Raw genomic sequence first — 21,142 nt, 5'->3', positions numbered from 1 at the left:
TATATATATATATATATATATATATAAATATATATTTGTATACACACTCCTCCCACGCTCTTCTTGCCGAAGCTGCTGCATAAAACTAACCAAGAAAGTCTACCAAGGAAAGCCCTTTACTGCTTCAAACTCTTCCCAGAGTTCCTCCACAGCTGCAAAGACGTTCACAAATGAGAATCCCAATGCAACACACCCCTCAGCTACCGGACCGGTTTCATCGCTTATTAGCGAATCATCAGCAGCAGCACAGACAGCAATGCATACCAACGAGTCTCCCAAGCATGTACCACGTGCAAATGTCGAAAGCAGTTTATACATAAATGATAAAGACCCACCCACACCTGTCACCTGTGAATGGAGGGAACAACCAATCAGCTCTTCCTCCTAGCCACCTGGGTTTAAGTGATTTGGTTACTCTGGGAAGGGTTTGAAACAGCAAAGGGCTGACCTTGATGGCCTTTCTTGGTTGCTTTATGCAGCTTCATTGGCTAGAAAAGCATGGGAGGACTCGATATATTAATATAATTCTTGCCACCTGGGTTTCATTGATTATTCCCTCCATTCACAGGTGAGAGATGGGTGGGCGTTTATATATATATTTTGCTATGACCATGGGTACCGAGTGTATTATTAGGGGGTTAATCCCAGTTTCTCCTCGGAAAAGCCGGACCTGGGGCCCTCACTCACAATTAACTTTGTGGACCATCATTTGTTTTTCAACAGGACAATGACCCAAAACACACCTCCAGGCTGTGTAAGAGCTATTTGACAAAGAAGTCGAGTGATGGAGTGCTGCATCAGATGACCTGGCCTCCACGATCACCCAATCTCAACCCAATTGAGATGGTTTGGGATGAGTTGGACCAAGCTGTTGGTCCCTAACCCTAACAGAGTGAAGGAAAGGCAGCTAACAAGTGCTCAGCAGATGTGGGAACTTCTTCAAGACTGTTGGAAAAGCATTCCAGGTGACTACCTCATGAAGCTGGTTGAGAGAATGCCAAGAGTGTGCAAAGCTGTCATCAAGGCAAAGGGTGGCTACTTTGAAGAATCTCAAATATAAAATATATTTTGATTTAACACTTCTTTGGTAACTGCATAATTCCATGTGTTATTTCACAGTTATGATGTGTTCACCATTATTCTACAATGTAGAAAAATAGTAAAAATAAAGAAAAACCCTTGAATGAGTCAGCATGTCCAAACTTTTGGCTGGTACTGTATGTATGCAAACACCCTCCATTAAAGTGGTGCAGCAACAACTACGAAAGAAACCACATACACATCTACCATCCTTACTGTCCAAAGCACAGATGCTGATCACTCCCAACATGAAGAATCACAAAGTCCAAGCCAAGTAATTAGGTTCCAATCCACCATTTGAAAAGAATCACAAAAACGAAAACAAGCCTGCTTGCCCCACAACGGGCTTCATGCACATCTTGAGACAAAGACAAGTGTTAAAACTTAACTTCCAGCAGGTGGAAGCCACACAAGCAAAAACAAAACATGAGGGTGGGGCACGGGGTAGGAAACAGTAAATTAATAAAAAGTGTACGATTCCTCTTCTCCCAAGAAAAAAATTTTGGTGCTTGTTTTATCAGTCACAAAAACTTTGAGAAATTCAGAAAAAAAGAGAAAAGTTTGCATTTCATGCAAAAAGAAAGTAGATTGGATTCTTAATCTGACCAAACATCTCTGTCTCTATGCTGAGAATTCCACACTCTGACGCAACATCCCTCATCCTTCATATAGACACAAGCAGCAGCCTCTTCCCTTCAGACATTGACAGAATCACAAGCTGGCCAAACACTGGAAATACTGTACATCTATCAATCCTGACAAGTCTCACTCTCACCCTTTCTGAAAGGACATTGCAGCCATTAGGCCAAAAACTCACCCTCTCTGAAGCCCACAAGGGTTTCATTCACAGCTTGATGGAGTACTGCTCTCTCTTTCGAGTTAGATCCCCTGCCTCACATGAGGCTCAGCTTGACATCGTGGAAAACAAGGCCTTCAGGATTACTCTCAGGATAATCTCTCGCGATGAAGTCGATTCTATGGGCCTGTCACTTTCCCGTCGCAGATAGATCCATGGCCTCTTGGCCTTCTCCCTCTTCCTGACCAGGTTTGCACCCGCTGCTCTTTCCGCGTTTTGTACAACCCCCAGGTTTCTGCAGGGCATACACAGTTCACCATCAACCCCCTTCTGGTGAAACTACTGAAACCCAGGATCATTGCTCACCTCCACTCATTTATTCCTCTTACACCTCACCCCCTCCCCTCCACCACCTGTGGAACCAACTTCCACAACCTCTTCAATCTCATTCTTCCCTCCAGGTCTTAAAGACAGCCATTTCCAGTTATTTCCTGAGAGTTTGTGGCTGTATCCATATTGCCTACCGCATATGTACTCCCTTACTCCTCATTTGTCCAACTCTTCCTCCATTTTGTCCTTCGTCCCTGCTGCCATCTCCCCTCCCGTTCTCATGCTCCTTTTGTTCTGTTATGTCCTGATCTGTTTTATGTTCTTGCTCCTCCACAAGCCCCCAACTGTGTACAAAATTGTTTTTGGTAATTTATTCCTTCATACAGCGAAGAATAACATCAGCCAAATTTGTGGTTCTTCAGGTGTTAACCTCAAATGTGAAGCACCCAGGAGTTGGAATGCAGCTGTTTCCATAGTTACCAGACATGCACCTGGCAAAGGTCATGGGAATCTGCAAATCAAGTGGCATCGCAAGAAACAAGCATGGGGATGGGGAGGGAGAGAGGGGGGTGAGGTGGTGGGGCGGAGAGGGCAGGGGTGGGGGTGGGGGATGGACGACTTTGGGAAAATCTGGCCTGGTAAAAGGCTCTCATGGAAGTCCTCAATGGTACATGCGAGTAATGTCAACAGATTCTCGTCGAAAGGTCCGATTCTATAATAAAGCACACAATCAATGCTTGAATGCTTACATCACAGCTAAACATTGAATGGCACAAGTAATCAGAAAAAAAACAAAAAAATCTGCAGTTTCTGGGATCAGGTAGCCACAAACTAGGCTAAAATAATAATAAAATTGCCAGGAAGCATGATAACTGTATGCATAACACTCTGGGATATCAAACTGGAAGCAAAATCATTTTAACAAGATGATAAAAGGGCATCAACACAAAACAAGCCAATATTGGAACTCGATTGAACTACATGGACAACACACTGCTTGGTAAAGGCTTCAGGTATCCTCGGGGCAATCCCCCTCAGCCTAAAAGGTTGTGGATAGTGGTAAAAAAATTTGATTCATAGATCGAAATGCAAAATGGTGGATTGGAATAATCTTAGAAATAAAAAAAATGGCGGATGGGGAGGTGGGGGGGGGGGTTCCACGGGGATAAAACAGCTTAGAATTGATTATGGTGTGTTCACGAAACATTCTGGGGATGCAACAGGTGGTTGTAAATGTTGGATTTTCTTTTGAACTTCAGCGAGTACATCTTTAACAGTCCAAAATTATTACCACCTTGGCAAAGCTTTTGGCCCAAGTCCTTCACAAAAGTGCTGGCCAGGCCTGATGTTCAACTGGAGCAGATTTGGGAATCAATTTGCAATTTGTTCAGGGTACCGGTGGTAGCTCACCAACATCGCAAAAGACACTGTGGGATCTTCAACATCCGTCAACTAATGCTAGCAGACAGGACCAACAGCTTGACACCCATACAAGGGATGGAAATACTACCTGTGAAGCACCAATCACAGTTTAAAGTCGGGTCAGGCTCAAACCCAGACTTGACAGCTTGGAAATAAATACGCCACCTCTGTGCCATCCTGTCATACTCCGGATTCTATTTTCAACTCCAAATTTATTTAATCACTTGTATAATCGCAACGACGTGCGCGCTCCTCTTATTTGCTGCACAAACAAACCTCATGAGCACACTCGAGAAGAGAATGTTTGCTTTGCAAGCAAACACGCGGCCCACTCCCCACCCACAACAAAATGTACCACGTGTGTTCATGTCCACAAATAGTGCAGATAGGACAGGTAATACCTGCACCAAATAGCCGTGGGTGGAGGCGGTGGAAATTATGGAGGGCAATTTCAAACAACAGCAAAATAAATACTTCTTAATCAATTATAGCAGATGCCACCTGCTCGCAAAAAACACCTCCAAAATAAAAATAAAATAAAACTCTTAACTGACCACCAACGAACAATGGTATAATGTGCTTTTTAAAATAATTAACAAATTCCATTAACCTGACTGGTTTCCGACAAAGCACATTTCACAACTATTTTAAAAAATACATGCATGTATGTATGCTGAAACAAAGAGACTACTCATTGGTTTAAACTGCATTTAAGATCATTTATTTATTTTAATTTTTTCCTGGAAGCTACATAGAAATGAAAAAAATTAACGAACGGTTATATTAAAAATCATCAAAACACTTATCGAAACCACTTGGCCATTCAAATAGAGACTTGCATTCTTTGTTTTATTTACAATCGCACATATAAACTTGGACATGTAAATAAAAATGACAAAACACCATTGCAAAGTCTTTGTCCACGAGATGACAGTGTTCGTCTCATGCACATCCAATCAATTCCCCCCCCCACCCCAACAGACTGGTATTAGACAAGTATATACCAACCTATCGGATATTTTCTGAAGTTATTAACGAAACAGTCAAAGCAATTGAGCCGAAATGGTAAGGCATCTCGCAGATTTTCATGTCGTGCTATCTCATAAGCCTCTTCATAGTCTCTTCTGTAAACCTAACAAACAATGCTTTTCCTTTTCCCTCAAATAATTAATTTAACATGGAAATGATCAATTGCACATAGTCACAATTTAACCAACAGTAACAAACCAGGTGTGATACCTGGCCAATAATACATTTAACAAATAGGTACTGTTTACCGATTTCAAGAAAGCCTCTGCAAGCAAAATGAGAGCGAAGTAAATTTCACACCATCACAAATCCCCACGCTTCCCACATAAAAGCAAGGTTAAACTAGAGGGGGAGCACTCGGGAGAGTGCAAAACCTCCGCCGCCAATACTGCTGGGTCACTCAAGTGAACCTTGTATCTTATTCATTAAATATGGTCAACAGTGCTGAGAGTTATAGTTCTTTTCTCCAACATTTTTTTTTTTTTGGGGGGGGGGGGTTGGTAATCACTTAAAACATCTAAAAATGCAAAAAAAAAAAAAAAAAAAAAAAATGCAAAAAAAAAATAAAAAATAAAAAATAAATAAAATAAAAAAAAAAAAATCGAAATTTTGTTGAAAAAAAAGTTGCAAAAATTTTTTTTCTCTAACAATTTTTTTGGGGGGGGGGGGTTGGAAATCACTTAAAACATGTCGAAGTGCAAAAAAAAAATTTTCCCCCTTTTTTTTGGGGGTAACAATTTTTTAGGGGGTTAGAAATACTTAAAATATGTAGAAATGCAAAAAAATTTCTCCCTTTTTTGGGGGGGTAACAATTTTTTTGGGTGGGGGGTGGAAATCACTTAAAACATGGAGAAATGCAAAAAAATTAATTTTTCTCAATTGTTTTTGTCGGGGGGAATTTTTTTTTAGGGGGGTGGGGGTTGGACATCACTTAAAACGTATAGAAATGCAAAATAAAAAAATTTCCCCTTTTTTGGGGGGGTAACAATTTTTAGGGGGGGGTTGGAAATCACTTAAAACATAGAAATGCAAAAAAAAAAAAAATTCTAACAATTTTTTGGGGGGGCTGGAAATCACTTAGAACATGTAGAAAAGCAAAAAAAAAATTCTCCATTTTTTGAGGGGGGGGTAAAAAAAATTGGGGGGGGGGTTGGAAATCACTTTAAACATGTAGAAATGCAAAAAAAACATTTTTTTTTTCTCTAACAATTTTTTTTGGGGGGGGGAGGGACCAAGTCCAAAATTTAATGGCATGATCCTTGGACGATACCTAACCCCCCCACCAAGTTTCGTCGAAATCCGTCGAGGAGTTTTTCCGTAATACTGTTCACAAACAAACGAACAAACAAAAACAAAGAAACAAACAGAAAGGGGTGAAAACGGTAACCTCCATCCATCTTCGAAGATGGCAAAAAGTTTCACAAGGAATGACGCAAGATCAAGTTTTGATTAAAAATTATTTTTCCGTTTTGACCCGTGGCCAAAAGTCCACCTGGGGCATGAACCAGGGGTTAAATTAACAAAAAATATTGAAAAAAAACACATTTCATGTGCCCCCCAATGCATACATCACATATACAAAGTTTCATTAAAAAAAATGTTTTTAAATGTGCCCAAAATATTGCATTTATTGGAATCTGAAATTTGACCCCACTCCAAGGGGTAAGGCCAAAAATAAACAGAAAAACCAAGAAGGAACCTGACGAAATAAAGAGCAAAGATCGAGTCATCAGGAGGAGCCTGGATAAGATTCAGGTTTCAGCCGCTACTCTGCAACCCTCAAACCCATCAAAGGTGCAGCCAAATGAATCTTACAAAAAACAAAAAAAAAAATTCTGCAAGAATTCACTTCTCCTGAGATATATAAATATTGAATAAGAGATGAAAAAGAAAAAAAAAAATTACCCCCGGTTGGGGGGTGACAGTCATCTCTGAAGTTCTGTCGATGTGGATCTCTGATCGGCTTAGATGTCATCTTGTCTTTTGGTTCAACATACAGATGAAAGCCCGGGAGTAAAAAGGATAGAAAACCTCAGAAATCAAACTACATTTGAGTTATCCGGAGATAGATTTTGAAAATGGTTGATTTGGAACATTTATGATCAATGTGTCTTCAAAAAGGATAGAAACCGGACCTCAGAAATCAAACCGCATTTCTGAGTCATAAATGGCAGATGATTTCACAAGTTTACAGCATCCGTGACCTTGACATTGAACTTCAATCAGGTCTAAAGTCATACCGTCGTGCATCACTCATCGACCCCGACCTACGTACCACGTTTCATCAAGATCGGGCGAATTTGTTTTTGACCGTATCACAGACGATTTTTCCAACTTTGAAGACACGCGACTCTACAACCAGGACGAATTTCAAAAAAAACCGGCCCAACCAAATTTAGATATTGTTCCATATTATCAGAATCCGAATGAATTTCGAAGATCGGATCATAAACGGCGGAGGAGATAGATTTTGAAAATGGACGATTTCACAACTTTGGAGTGACCTTGACCTTCAATCAGGTCAAAGGTCATACCGTCATGCATCCCCCATCGACATCGTCCCACATATCAAATATCAAGAAAATCAGAAGAAAAAAATGGGGACATACGTATGTACGGAAGGACATCGAGACTGGTTTTATTAGGTCATCTCGTTGGAGATTACCAAAAAAAAAGCAAGAATAAGAATGAATAAAGAGAACTGTGAAAAACATTAGAAACAAATGTGAAAGGAACAAAGAACAAAGATGTTGAGAAAGAGCCCACATCGATAGATCTCAGCAGTTACCCCCCAGGCTCAAACGCAACAAAATGTATAGGCTTCCAGAAGTCTGCTCGCAGGGAAGCATTTTGCTCTTACACTTTTCTTGCCATGTGGTGGTCATAAATACCAAGTTTGGTGAATTTCTGGACAATCATTTAGGAAAAGATTGTGTGATGGATGGACAGATACAGACAGACAGACCCAATTAGACTATCGCTGCCCACCCATTTTTTAAATTAAATCATGGGGACAATAACCATATGTTTATGAGTGACATCTGTTCATAGATCATTTATAGGATCACGATAATGCAAGACGTGTCACTTCACTGATGGGAATACCAATCTTTGCACAATTGCTTAATAATAAAAATAATAATAATAGTAATTAAAAAAAAAACACAACTTTGACCCTTTAAAAAATGTGCAAATAAATTATTGAAATATCAGCTGCTTTGTTTGTATGCTTTTCTCATGTGTTACAAGTGCCTGCATTGTGATAATGCTTTAAAAGGCAGTGTATAATCAGTGTTTTCTGAAACGGGATTGAAGACACCTTTTTTACAAGAGAAGAAGAAAAAGAACAATAAAAAGAAGAAAAAGAAGAAAAAGCAAGAAAAAACAAGAAAAAGAACAAGAAAAAGAACAAGAAAAAGAACAAGAAAAAGAACAAGAAAAAGAACAAGAAAAAGAACAAGAAAAAGAACAAGAAAAAGAACAAGTTGTTTTAATGCAAATCGAAACTGGCCCATCTATCCTCACCTGACTCAACTACATCACACTGTTTGCAAATTGATAAAAAAAATACACCCGTGCGGGAGTGATCGTCATCTCTGCGAGAAAAAAAATCCGGCCCGACCAAATCTAGATATTGTCCCATAGATTCATATGCCACAATAAAATTCAAGATAACTTAAGAAATGTAGGAGGAGATAGATTTTGAAAATAGTCATTTTGCAACTGCATGAAGCAGTTTTCAAAAAATTCAGTCACGTGGCATGTACGTATTCGAAAATATCGGTATTCTTTCGAATGGACATGAAAGACAATGTCAGCTGCTATGCAATGACACCATTCACTAACTTTTACCATGCCCAGTAGAGAATATATAGCCTCCTGAAGGTAGGGCAGTTTTTGCAAACTTTGAAGTCACGTGACACGAAAACGAAAGCGAAATTCGAAAATCCGTCCCGACCAAATTTAGATATTGTCCCATACATTCATATGCCACAATCAAATTCAAGATCGCTTGAGAAATGTAGGAGATAGATTTTGAAAATCGTCATTTTCGCATTTTTTGCCAACTTTGAAGTCACATGACATGAAAACGAAAGCGAATAACGAAAATCCGGCCCGACCAAATTTAGATATTGTCCCATAGATTCATATGCTACAATCAAATTCAAGATCGCTTGAGAAATGGCAGAGGAGATAGAATTTGAAAATAGTCATTTTCACAACTTCAAAGGCCTCGTGACCTTGAAAGTCATACCATCGTGTACGTCTCATCGACCTCTATCAGGATCACTAATGACCAGATCTCCCACTTCAACTTCATTGTGAACGGACAGACGGATCGAAGGACATCGACACCCATATTATTAGGTCATGCTTGAAGAGATGACCTAAAAAGATGGCGATCAGAAAGAGTGGAGGGGGTACAGTCATTGCTCAGAGGCCCCAAACTTTGCATGTATATGAAGAGAACTCAAAGGAAGTGCATGAGTTAATTTAACTTTTAATGAAGTGCATCCATGAGTTGAGGAAGTGCATGAGTCAAGTTTAATTACTGTTCGGATGATTAGATTTCGTGAAGAAAAGATTCAGGAACTTCATTGAGCACAATGCCATGTTCTATAACCTGCTTTTGCAAACCATGGCAATACAGTTAACAGGGGTCCTCCCCCCTCCCCCCCCCCCGGCAATTACATACGGTTTGCTTTTTCACCATTTTGTATGATCAGCTTTCAATACAAAATATTAATATAAATACACCAATAGCTGCTGCAATATATTAAGTCAACAGTGTCTGCAAGTGGAGGGATTTTTTTTGCTTTGCACAGTTTTGGGAAATCTGCCTCAATGACAAAATATTAGTATAAATATACAAATAGTTGCTGAAATATATTGTTGCGAATTCGCGCCCGCCGGCGTGCGAGCGGCCACGTAACTCGAATCGCGGCACGTCGCCCACCGGACGGACAATTCCGTCATGACCCTCTCGGACTAACGCCGGGAACTAGTCACGGGTGGGCCTTTCGGCCTCACCACGATCGTGCCAATCGGCCCCCCGCGTGGGATAGGGTTGTTCGCCAAATTCGACCTACCCAAGTACCCACACGAAGGGTAGACCGGGCGATCGCACCTCGCCGGTCGACCCTGGACATGGGCCACTTAAGCGACCCGTTCCGTACTATCGGGATAACCGAGCGGTGTCATCGTCAACCTCGACGGTTCCGATTAATTATCGGGCGTATTTAGCCCACTACCAACCCTTTACGTGAAGTAAGATGGAGATTCAATTAAAGAAAAGACGAAGCGAAACGGGAAAAACAGTTCAACATAAGGCACATTTATTCCACGGCACACGGAAAGCACACATATACAATTATGCACCAAAAGCAAATGTAACAAAAGAAACACAACAATGCAGATCTACTCCCGACTACGCGAGCACACGGCAACACTTATACAGTTTTACTTTACAGACGGCGCCGACAACACATATACTCAAAAGCAAAAGAAAAGGGCCACCCTCAACGACAAGGGGGCAGGCGGGGCTGTGGGCGCGAGACCGGGTGGAGCCTACCCGTCTTGTGATGAGCCGCAAATATGGCGGCGGTGCCCCGACTCCGCGCTCCTCCGCGGGTTTCGTTGGCACTGCTTGGAATGGGGTGGGAACGGGGCCCCCTTTTCGCACTATCTCAGCACGGGGGGAAACAGGAGGGGGTTGTTGATGCTCGGGGGAAAGAGGATAGCTGGCTTGCTTGGGTCCCGCGACGAGCGACTCCACTGCGACCTCGACCGCGTTCCCGGCTTCCCCTCTCTGCAGCTCCCCGACAGACTCCGAGCCCCGACAGACTGACTCCCCTCCAGACCCGTCTTGACTGCTGCTGCCACATCTCTCCAACTCGCCCGAGCCCAAAAACAAAACTGACTCAATTCGCCCCGCGCTCGGCGCTTTATAGTGCGGCAGGAGAACCCATATGCAAATTTCCGGATCAGGATGAGCTCGGGGGCGGAGCCACGCTCGCCCATTGGACGGAGGAAAAGTGGGCGTGAACCTCCCCTGATCCTCGAATTTGCATATATCGATTCTACTCCGACGCGCCTGGAGGAGGGGCCAAATCGCCCTGCACTTAATGATTGGACGGAACGGAAGTGGGCGTGTATCATTCCTGATCCGACTTCCCCTCGGACAGGCCGCTCTTTGTACCCGCGGCTCAGCGCGCGCCCTGTACGAGGCCAGGACAGCCTGACGCTCGGCGTTCACAAGTGGTGCGGGAATGGCCGCAGAAGGAGAGGCGAAGGTGGTGGAGGGTCTAAAGTGGCGGTCCCTGGCCACGGTGACGCTTGGAATGGTGGTGATGCGATGTTTGCGAGAGCGAGTTGTGAAGGTAAAGGTCGTGGCTGTTGGTGTTGTTGTTGTGAAGGGGCGTTGCGGTTGGTGGTTGTTGTGTGATGGAGGTTGAGACGTGGTTGGTTCAAAATATAGATAGAACAGAAAAACTGCTATCTTAAAGGGTCGCAGCCCGAATGAATCACATTTATTCCCTCTAAACAACGGGTTTGGGGCTAACTACACATGTACTTAGAGATATCTCACCTACGTGACCTGAATGGTGGTTTGCGAATTTCCTCAACCACAACAATATTAATAGTCGACAGTTGTGAAAAACGAAGAGGTACATAAAGGACACACACAGATGTGGAACAAATGACTGCATGGGGTATGTGTGCATGCATGGATGCTTGGTTGCGTATGCGCGGTGTGGGTTTTGTGGGCACACGGTCAGGTACTCAAACTCGCATCCAGGCCCGTGGTGCATGGCGCTGTTGAAGAGGTTATACAGCAGTCTCGCGACCCACATGCTTCTGAAAGTGGGGATCGAGCGGACGTGCTGCAGTGCTGAAGGCACGTGGGGATCGTACATTGGTCGTACCCAGGATCAGGTCATGGGCAGAAAAAAAAAAAATTAAAATTTTTTTTTTAAACCATCCTCCTCCTTCTGCGAGGGGTAGGGAGGGGGGGGGTGGAAGACACCTTACGATTTTCACCTGTAAATGTGCAAGTAGTTTACTGACTGCTGCTGCAAACAAGAGGGATCAAAAGCCACAGCACAAATATATGTGCCCCACTTCCCAGACTATACCCCACAGACTTCTCCGTGAAGGGAGCTGGTGTTTCCAGCAATACAAAAATAGGATGAGAAGCATACAAATGTGTGGAATGTATAAGGAAAGACTGCATACTGCTTGGCCATCTTTTCAAATCAAACAGAATTCGAGGTGATCATCCTCTTCATCAAATGCCACATTGTAAACCAGTTCCTCATCAATGTCAGTGTCACTGGCAACGTCAACGCTGTCAATCCTGATGAAAAAAAAATACAATTTGGAAGTGGTTGTTCACATCCAATTTCCAACCATGCCCCTCTGGTCCAAATTCTACTAGTTGTGCCATTTCTGCATTTTTCAAAATACGAGGAATGTGCCAGGATTACGGTAGCCAGCTTCAGCTCCTGAAGCAAAACTGCCCTGTAGGGAGGAATGCAGCATGGGTCCAAAGATCATCTTCTTCAGTGGAAGAAGGGAATCACATGGTATGGATTCAAATGGAACCTTGTCTCATTCACCCCCATCACCTTGGGGGCACCATACATTGCCCAAACTTCCATCGAACTGATAACACCAGCAGCAAGTGAGCTTGATTCACCAAGTTTCCCAAAGGCTACTGTCATGTGTAGTCACGATTGACCATCAACTCATAAGGCCTCACTTTGCCTTTATGCATGAAAGCTGCTGTGCGAAATCATAACTCGTAAAAGGCATGGAAACTTTAAAAAGGCATAACATTATATGGTGCCCGAAATGTCCAGCCAGTCCTGTCGTGTTGATCTGAGCTTATATCTAGCCACAAAGATGCCTCCAGATGTTGTGCATGATGCAGAAAGAGGATGAAAATGTCAGTATTATAACAGACAATCCAGTCTCCATTTTGCTGAGTTTTCCTGATGACTTGTTTCATGGGTATTTTGCCTTGCATCCTGATCTGTACACTGTACTAACTTTTCCATGAGCCTCAACTATGTATAAAATTATATATTTTTTATATTTTGATCTCCTGTCCTCTGTGGTTTGGGGCTCAACAGTTTTGTTGTGACAAGATTCCAACTTTATCATGCAGTGAGTCTTTGCTAGAGAGTGCACGAGTTAATTTATCCCAAGCAAGGGATGTTGACAGACCAGCCTGCTGCAAGAGTCCATCAGGTGTTGGTTCTCAGTTTGAGCTGTTCCAAGCTCAGTTTCCATCTCTTCTGCAGTGATAGCTTATCAATGGCCAAGCAGATTTGATAAAGACAGCTTTTCAGCTGTCAGTTAAATTATTCATGCCAAGTTTCATGCAAGCACGTTTGGATAGTTTCAACTTAAGTTTAGAGACAGGAAACAAAACATTGTGTGCTGCTGATTTAACAGTCTTTTCGCACCATCTGAGATCTTTCTGACAATCAGCATCGAGTATCAAAAAATTGTTTAATCAGTACATCTGGAGGCATTGCTCGTCATTTCAGGAAGTCTGAGTTGGGAAGATTGGGTATCGACTTCATCAAATCAAGAATGGTTCTCCATAGATATCGTGCTTCCCCTTTGACGGTGAATTCATCTGAAGAACTGCAGTCAACAGCAATCTTGAGCATTTGCTCTCAAAAAAGTACTAGTCGTGGTTTTTAAAAACACACACACACACACACACACACACACACACAATTGGTTCACTTTGTCTGTCTGTCCATCCACAAACGTCAGTTTGTGATGGAGGAACAACTTCATTTCAATTGGATTTTATATTTGGAAGACAAATCCTAAAAAAAAAATAGTCGTTTAAGAAGGACTTTGGTTCTGAATTTGGCCCGATAACGTGCAGATTGGAATGATAATTTTTACCTCCACCACCAAAGGTGAAGGAGGTTATGTTTTCAATCCTGTCTGTGTTTGTTTGTGTGTGAAGGATATCTCAAAGTTGTGCATGGATCCGGATGAAAATTTGTGGACAGGTTTGGTTTGTGACAAGGACGAACCAATTATATTTTGGTGAAGATCCGAATCCGGATCTGACCACGAGAATTTTTTAAAGCGATTCTTCAGCATTGAGAGATGGGGCCAAAAATTATATGTTGCATGAAATTTCAAAAAAGTATTGGGCCCAATATGTTCTTGTGGATCAAGCATTGCATGACAGGTATGCGCTCTACAGAGTACCCATCTAGTTTTTACTGTGTCTGCCTGCCTATCAGTCATACAAAATTGAAAAGCATTCCAAACAGGAAACTTACTGTATTTAAGGACATTATAAAGGACACAAACAAGCACGAAGAACTAATGTAACGCGTTGGATAGGGTGGTGCAATAGACACTGGATCAATGGCAGTAAACTTCCGGAACTAATATGCATTTTTTTTTTTTTTTTTTTTAATAAGACCTTTACAATTTATTTTGTTTCAACTTTATTTCATACTTCAACACTGCAAAACACAAATCGCCTCCTTATCGTTTCCAAAAACCTCCAGTTTTGCAGTCCTTGGACATGTTAAATAAGGTGGTGTACAACACTGCATCAACGTCGCTAAACTTTCAGAATTTATTTATACGACCTTTAAAATCATTATTTTATTGAAATTAAAATTACATCCTGTACTCACCTGAACACTGGACAGAGTAAGGAGTTGTATTAACTCCAGTTTTATTTGCTGTGCTTGTCTATTGCTATTTGTCAAAAGTATTCAATGATCTTTTCTCCGAGAAATTGCATAGACGGCTCCTGTATGGCCAAATCATGTTGAGCAGCCACCTTGTATATTAGTGCGCATCAGACGCCCCAATGTCAAAATTCAGCATCGGCAGGGTGTTTTCTATGTTCCTATCAATGAAACAAATGACAAAAATATCAGAACTTTGCGAGGTCATCTACCAGGTCCACGATAAAGTTGATTTTGACGTTGAACCATCTCTCCATTGCTTACAACATCTTATGACCCCAAAATACTTCGTTTCACACCACAATTCATTCTCTGAAAATGAAACAAGCACTTCCGGGAAATCCAGGTTCCTGTCATCCATTTGTCGGAGCTATTTTACAGGCTGTATTGCATTTTCTCACATTTGTCGTTTCAGTGATGGAAAACCAAGCACAAGATGGTGGTAAGGATGGAGGTAAGCCAGGAACACATTGCCAAAGCCAGATATTCGGTTTGGGAGCCAAAATAACGATCAAGTATGCCAAGATCACAAGTTTGAGGTTGCCCACAAATGAGAAAGTGTTGAGGCGTTTCAAATACCATCAGATGCAGAGACGAGCCGAAAATTTCACAAAACATGATATCGCGAAAATCGTCCTGGAAAAGATCGTGCCGTTTTACCACAAAGCGAACATGCCGATGATATCCTCAAAATGAGTATGTGAGAAAATAATTGCATTAGTGGATCGAAACGCCAAACTGAGAGAAACTCCGATTGAAAGAAGATCGTCACGAGCAATCATCGCAAAATTAGAAGGAAATCGGTCGAGCTTCCAGCAAACAGTCCGTTGTTGACACCTAATGCTGAAGCATTGATGAAAAATACTGAAGATATAGAATTCCTAAAATCGATGAAAACAGATTGTGTGGCTTCATTTGGTTGTAATGACAAGAAGTTGATTCATCAGATCCAAAGAAGTGAAGAGCGGAAGCAGAAAGAAACCACTAGAAAATGCCATTCTGATGTGGAAATGGAGGATTTTCACTCACGAGTTTAGCTGGAGGATAGTGCTAGTGAGGGAGCAGAAGACAATAGCACTGAGCCCACCACATATGATTCACTCGCGCCCAAACGGAGCCACCATAGAACATCCCGCCCTGGGACATCGGCATTCATTCCACACGACATTCTCAAATCTCCATGTTTGGTATCATTAGCTACGCGAATGAACATGACTCCGACACAGCAAGCATCTTTCACAGCAGCTGTGATTGAGGAATGTGGAGGGGACTCGTCCAAAGTTTGTATGTCGTATTCTAGTGCAGATAGAGCTAGAAGATTAATCGGAGGGAAGATTGCTAAATCGGTGAAGGAGTTGTGGATGCCACCCAAGGTAGCATCGCTTCACTGGGACTCAAAGAAAATGAAGTCACTGACAAATCAATACGTGACTGAGGAACGAATGGCAGTTCTTGTTGGCGATTCCAGATGTGAAATTTGCTTTGAGTGACTGATTATCCCCATTATCCAATGGGAAGTGACCGACGTGCTGGTGAGATTATCAGTGAGCATACTTTGGAATTGGTGAGTTCCTGGAACTGCACTGAAAATACGGTGAATATGGTGTTTGACACCACATCAAGTTACACTGGTCATGTTAGCGCTGCATGCATCACCATACAGAATGAACTAGGAGAGCGCTGTTGTGGTCCGCCTGTCAGACACCATGAAGGCGAGCTCATAATTGGACACGTTTTTTCTGATCTCAACATCGAGTCATCCAAATCCCCTGATGTATCTGTTTTTCCAGAGATTTCACACGAATTTTGACTGTACCACACACCAACGATGTGTTATTGTGTATGTTCAATATGGATTCCTACGATGCTGAAGCGCAAGTCTTCATCCAGGACTGGAGAGCTGAAACTCTGATCATCGCAGCCTCCAGTATAGAGTATCAGAGGGAGGACTACGAAGAGTTCGCCAAGCTTGTACACGCGTATCTGGGCCAGAATGAAGGCGATTTCAATTTCCGTCAGCCATGAGCAATTCACAAGGCCAGATGGATGGCAAAAGTCATCCATTCGTTGAAAATGGCATTACTGGCACAGCAAATAGAGACATTACCACTTGGTACTGTAACGGCATGGAAGCAGGTCCCCAAGATACGAGAATTCATAACATTTGTGGCGCTGATTTATTTCAAGTGGTGGGCAACCTCTTCTTGCGCGACAGATGCGCCATGGAATGATTTGACCTTTTACAAAGAAATACTATTATACGCTAAAATCAGTGAACCAATCTCAGACAGAGCAAGAGAAGCCTTCAAACGACATTCATGGTATCTCACCGCAGAGATGGTGCCGTTGGCCTTATTCAGCGAACTTGTCCCTGACGGTGAACGACACGGGCTTGCTGACAAGCTCATTGAATTAAAACCAGAGGACGATCTGATGCAGAACTTGCCCAAGGAGCATTTTGGCACTAGATTTGGAAAACCTACCTTTCCAGCCGATATAAAGATCCAAACAAAACTTGCTGACCTTGTAACTGAGGACTCGTAGTTCATGTTCAGATTACTCGATCTTGACAGCGATTTTCTGTTGGAGGACGTGGATAAGTGGGATAATCTCACCTCATTCATGACATCTTAATGTAAGGCGAGATCACTCAACGTGACAAATGATGCTGCTGAAAGGGCGGTGAAACTGAGCACGGACTTTCTGCAATCTGCCACAACGGAAGAGAAAGTGTCCTGCGAGTCGTGGAACAAGACAGAAAATGGCTCCCAAATCTTAGGAAGCGAAAGTCAAAGTCATAGACTGAACAAAGTTGCCACATCTGAATGCTGACTTGTTTCTCGATAACTGAAAGGCATCTGTTTGGCCTTACCATGTGAATTAAACTCACTTCGGTTTGTCCAATAAGTAGTTTCTTATTGTTGATGGATATGAATCGATAGGGTTTTTAGTGGGGCCGAGTGAGAGTTTTTCATTTTGTCTCGGAAGTCGATTTAGAACAAAATTCCAGGCCGATGTGGACCCGGTAGATGATTTCGGTATCTTGTGAAATTTTACAAAAAAAATTTATTCTGCAAATGGAACGAAAAAAAAAATCATACCGCCGATTTTGAGTTCTAATATTTTTCGAAAAAGTTGGGCGTCTGATGTGCGCTATTGTATATGTCAGCACAGTAAGGTCGATGCAGATATGTTAAAAAGTCTGGACGATCGTTATCAATCACTGAAACGCAAATGAAGGCAATGAGGGACTTTAATGCATCGTCACATTCTGTTTAAGACTCCACTTCTCCCTGGGAAGCATTGGCAGCTGCACCGGTTTTGTTTAAATAATCCTTTTTGCACTCATGATGGTATGTGACCTCTTTAATGGGACCCTGTGCTATCCATCTTTGGAAGCATTTCATTGCCATGCAGCTTCTTTTACATTCAATTCAGGGTCGTCATGTTTACATGATCCCCGTATAGAGGAAGTTATTTTCCATTCTTCTTTTTCCTTCACTTATTGGAAAAATAAAAATAAAATCCAAATACAATAGAGTACACCAGTTGTACTTGTTGCACACAATGGGCCTCACTTCAAAGAAAAAAAAAATCATGTTGAGCATCTGATTCTTTACAACATTGTTGTTGTCTATATCCTGGACTTAAACAAGTGCTGTGAAGTTACATCATCATCATCCATGGTGGGTACACCAATATCTGGTAGCTTTGCACACACCGTCTGTCCAGTACTTTGAGAATATAGCCTGTGGTCGTTCACAGTGCGTTTGAGACCGCTTAGACTTTGGCCCAAATTTCTTTGGTGAAATATTTGACAGGCTCATATTGCAAGTCAGGACCAATAAGAAGAATCCACATAAATTAAGACATCCTGTCTTGGTCTTCCTACAGATAAAGTTCACAATTTGAATACCACAGTTGATATTTATTGAACAGGTTTGCACCAACAATCAAAGAAGAAGAAATTGTACATACACCATGACCATCCCATCGATACTTCTGCCTATTCTATCGAATGATAACAATATTGTTGTGGGAATTCCTTCGAGGGGGTCACTCCGTATAGTACAACAACAGTTATTTCCCATAGTGCATGCATTAGAATAAAAGCGAAGTAATTTAATTGCAATCAAGATATGTGTCGATATGTATATAGAAAGCTGGAGTCTTCTCTCCCCACGTGACTAGAACCACGATACCCTCGCACCCTTTTTACGTTTTATCCCCTTGTAATCTGTCTTTTATGTTCCAATAAGTGGTCCAACAGGTCCTAATTAAGTAGACAAAAACAAGCATGCCAAAGTTGGTGAAAGGTCAGGGTGGGTTGTCCCACCCATGGGCGAGGACAACAGTCAATGACTGCTTGGCTGAGTGGGTATAGTGGCATCATGGACAGAGGGTGAGGACAGACTTGATATAAGAGCACAGTGAAAACTGGCAAGCCAATGATTACCAACTGCCGTCGATTCAACGATGTACCCAGAAACGCCGTGCAATATCCGAGTAAAAATTGCTGATACTTTCAAATCTGGAGCTAACATCTACTGTATTTATTGTAAAGAAATCGTTGTGGCCTGCGCCAAGTAGAGGCATGGTTGAGCAAGCCTCCCCCCCCAAAAAAACATGGCGGCTTCATACCCCCAGCGAGGTTACCCAGGAAACACCTAAAGACCCCAGATTGCGAGGAGGCAGAGGATCGCCTGATGAAGGATATAATTAAATAAAGGCTGTTAATTATCTTCAAAAGAGGTGTTTTAATTAACCCAAACACCCAATTTTCACTCTTCCACTTCCTTGGAGTTTTATTAGTTTGCATGTAAAGTTTCACGCTGCAAGGTTTTATAGTTTTGGAGTTAAGGAGGACACACACTGACTGACACACACAGCCACATAAACTTCGTGGAGATGTGTATAGAAAAACGAAAAACAAACACTGTCCTGTCCATCTGTGAGAGTATATGTCTATCAATTACAAACTGTTTGAACGTCAGTTGTACACCGACTACACGTAGGTTTCGTCTTAATTATGTACTATTGGAATGTAATCTACCTTTTCAACCATTTAGACCCTTTAAGACCTCATTAACCCCAAGATCTTCAAGACCCCTTTTACCTTTAAGACCCTTTCGATCCATTACACCCTTTAGCCCTTCAGACAGCCCTTGACCATTTAGACCTGTTTACATGCTTAAGATATTAGACCCGAACTACAATTTGGAATGTACCCTTTAGACCATCTAAACCATTTGAAGACCACACCACAGAAACATCTATAGTCTTCTTGCAAAACAGACGATACTTTTTCAGTAAGTAATGTGAAAACTTGACCCACCCAGAGGGTGGGGTACTCTGCTCGTAAGTAGATAGAATAAAAACATGACAAGGAATGGCAAAACGATTTTGTTTTCGAACAAGACAGACATTTCAAACATTGGGGGATGGGGGGAAAGAGAGAAGCCATCCCGTGGAAAGACATCGCTCAAGGCACTTGGAAGCAAACAGCCCGAAATGCGAGCCAGGAGCTCACACGCAAACTTGCACGTGGAAGCAAAACTTTTTGGCGATAAACCAGAGCTGCAGAAACAGTCCTTCAAACCCCGACCCCCACCATCCCATCACATTCCTCAAAATGTTCCTAAAAAGATCAATGCAAAAACAGCGTTCGTGGAAACAATCATGACAACACACAAAATTGGAGGAATTCCTGAAAAGGTAAACCTGAGAACAGTCTTTTCACAAACACACAATCCACAAGTGTACAGGGCAAGTGTGGAGGCAGATGTGCACACACCCACATCCCTTATTCATGCCAAAGCACCAACACAAAATGCTACTCGACAACAAAGTACGAGCACAATTGATGATTGCAAGGTGACGGAAGCAAAAACTCACCTGTGAGGACAACATTTAAAGGTGTTCTACAGGACCTTTATGGGGGCCAAAAAGGGGGCAAATGTGCACCAATGGGGAACTGGTGCTGATGCAATGGTCCAAAGTACAAAGAAAGTTAAAATAAAATACAAACAAAAAAAAGGGCCAGTCCCATGAACAATGATGGTGACAACAAACTACCTCAACATCGATCCACAGACCGCCACAACCACCACATCTCTCCACAACCACATCTTTCCACAGACAACCACCACATCTCTCCACAGACCACAACCACATGTCACCACAACCACACATCTCTCCAGAAACCACCATGACATCTCTCCACAAATCACCACCACAGACCACCACAACGAACATCTCTCCACAAACCACCACCACAACCACATCTCACCACAGACCACAACACATCCACATCTCGCCACAGAACCACAACCACAACTACACATCTCTCCACAAACCACCACCACAACGAACATCTCTCCACAGACCACCACAACAACACATCCACATCTCGCCACAGAACCACAACCACATCCACATCTCGCCACAGAACCACAACCACAACCACATCTCTCCACAGAACCACAACCACAACCACATCTCTCCACAGACCACCACAACCACATCTCTCCACAGACCACCACAACCACATCTCGCCACAGACCACCACAACCACATCTCGCCACAGACCACCACAACCACATCTCGCCACAGACCACCACAACCACATCTCGCCACAGACCACCACAACCACATCTCGCCACAGACCACCACAACCACATCTCGCCACAGACCACCACAACGACATCTCGCCACAGACCACCACAACCACATCTCGCCACAGACC

The 21,142-nt window shown here is 42.5% G+C and overlaps 1 protein-coding gene and 2 pseudogenes across 1 annotated transcript in view; 2 read left to right on the top strand and 1 right to left on the bottom strand.

Moving 5' to 3' along the window:
- The window catches only part of LOC147011477 (protein NDRG3-like), a 161,324-nt gene that overhangs the window by 138,850 nt on the left and 1,332 nt on the right, over positions 1-21,142 (bottom strand). The gene's annotated exons all lie outside the window — the stretch shown is intronic.
- LOC147011479 (uncharacterized) lies at positions 14,815-16,207 on the top strand (annotated as a pseudogene).
- LOC147011478 (uncharacterized) lies at positions 16,249-17,198 on the top strand (annotated as a pseudogene).

The sequence above is a fragment of the Eptatretus burgeri genome, chromosome 15, assembly GCF_056783735.1.
Source record: "Eptatretus burgeri isolate ZD-2024b chromosome 15, Ebu_testis_v1, whole genome shotgun sequence".
In the NCBI taxonomy this organism is placed as follows: domain Eukaryota; kingdom Metazoa; phylum Chordata; class Myxini; order Myxiniformes; family Myxinidae; genus Eptatretus; species Eptatretus burgeri.
Note: the sequence above shows the minus strand (reverse complement) of the source record. Positions and strands in the feature narration are given on the sequence as shown.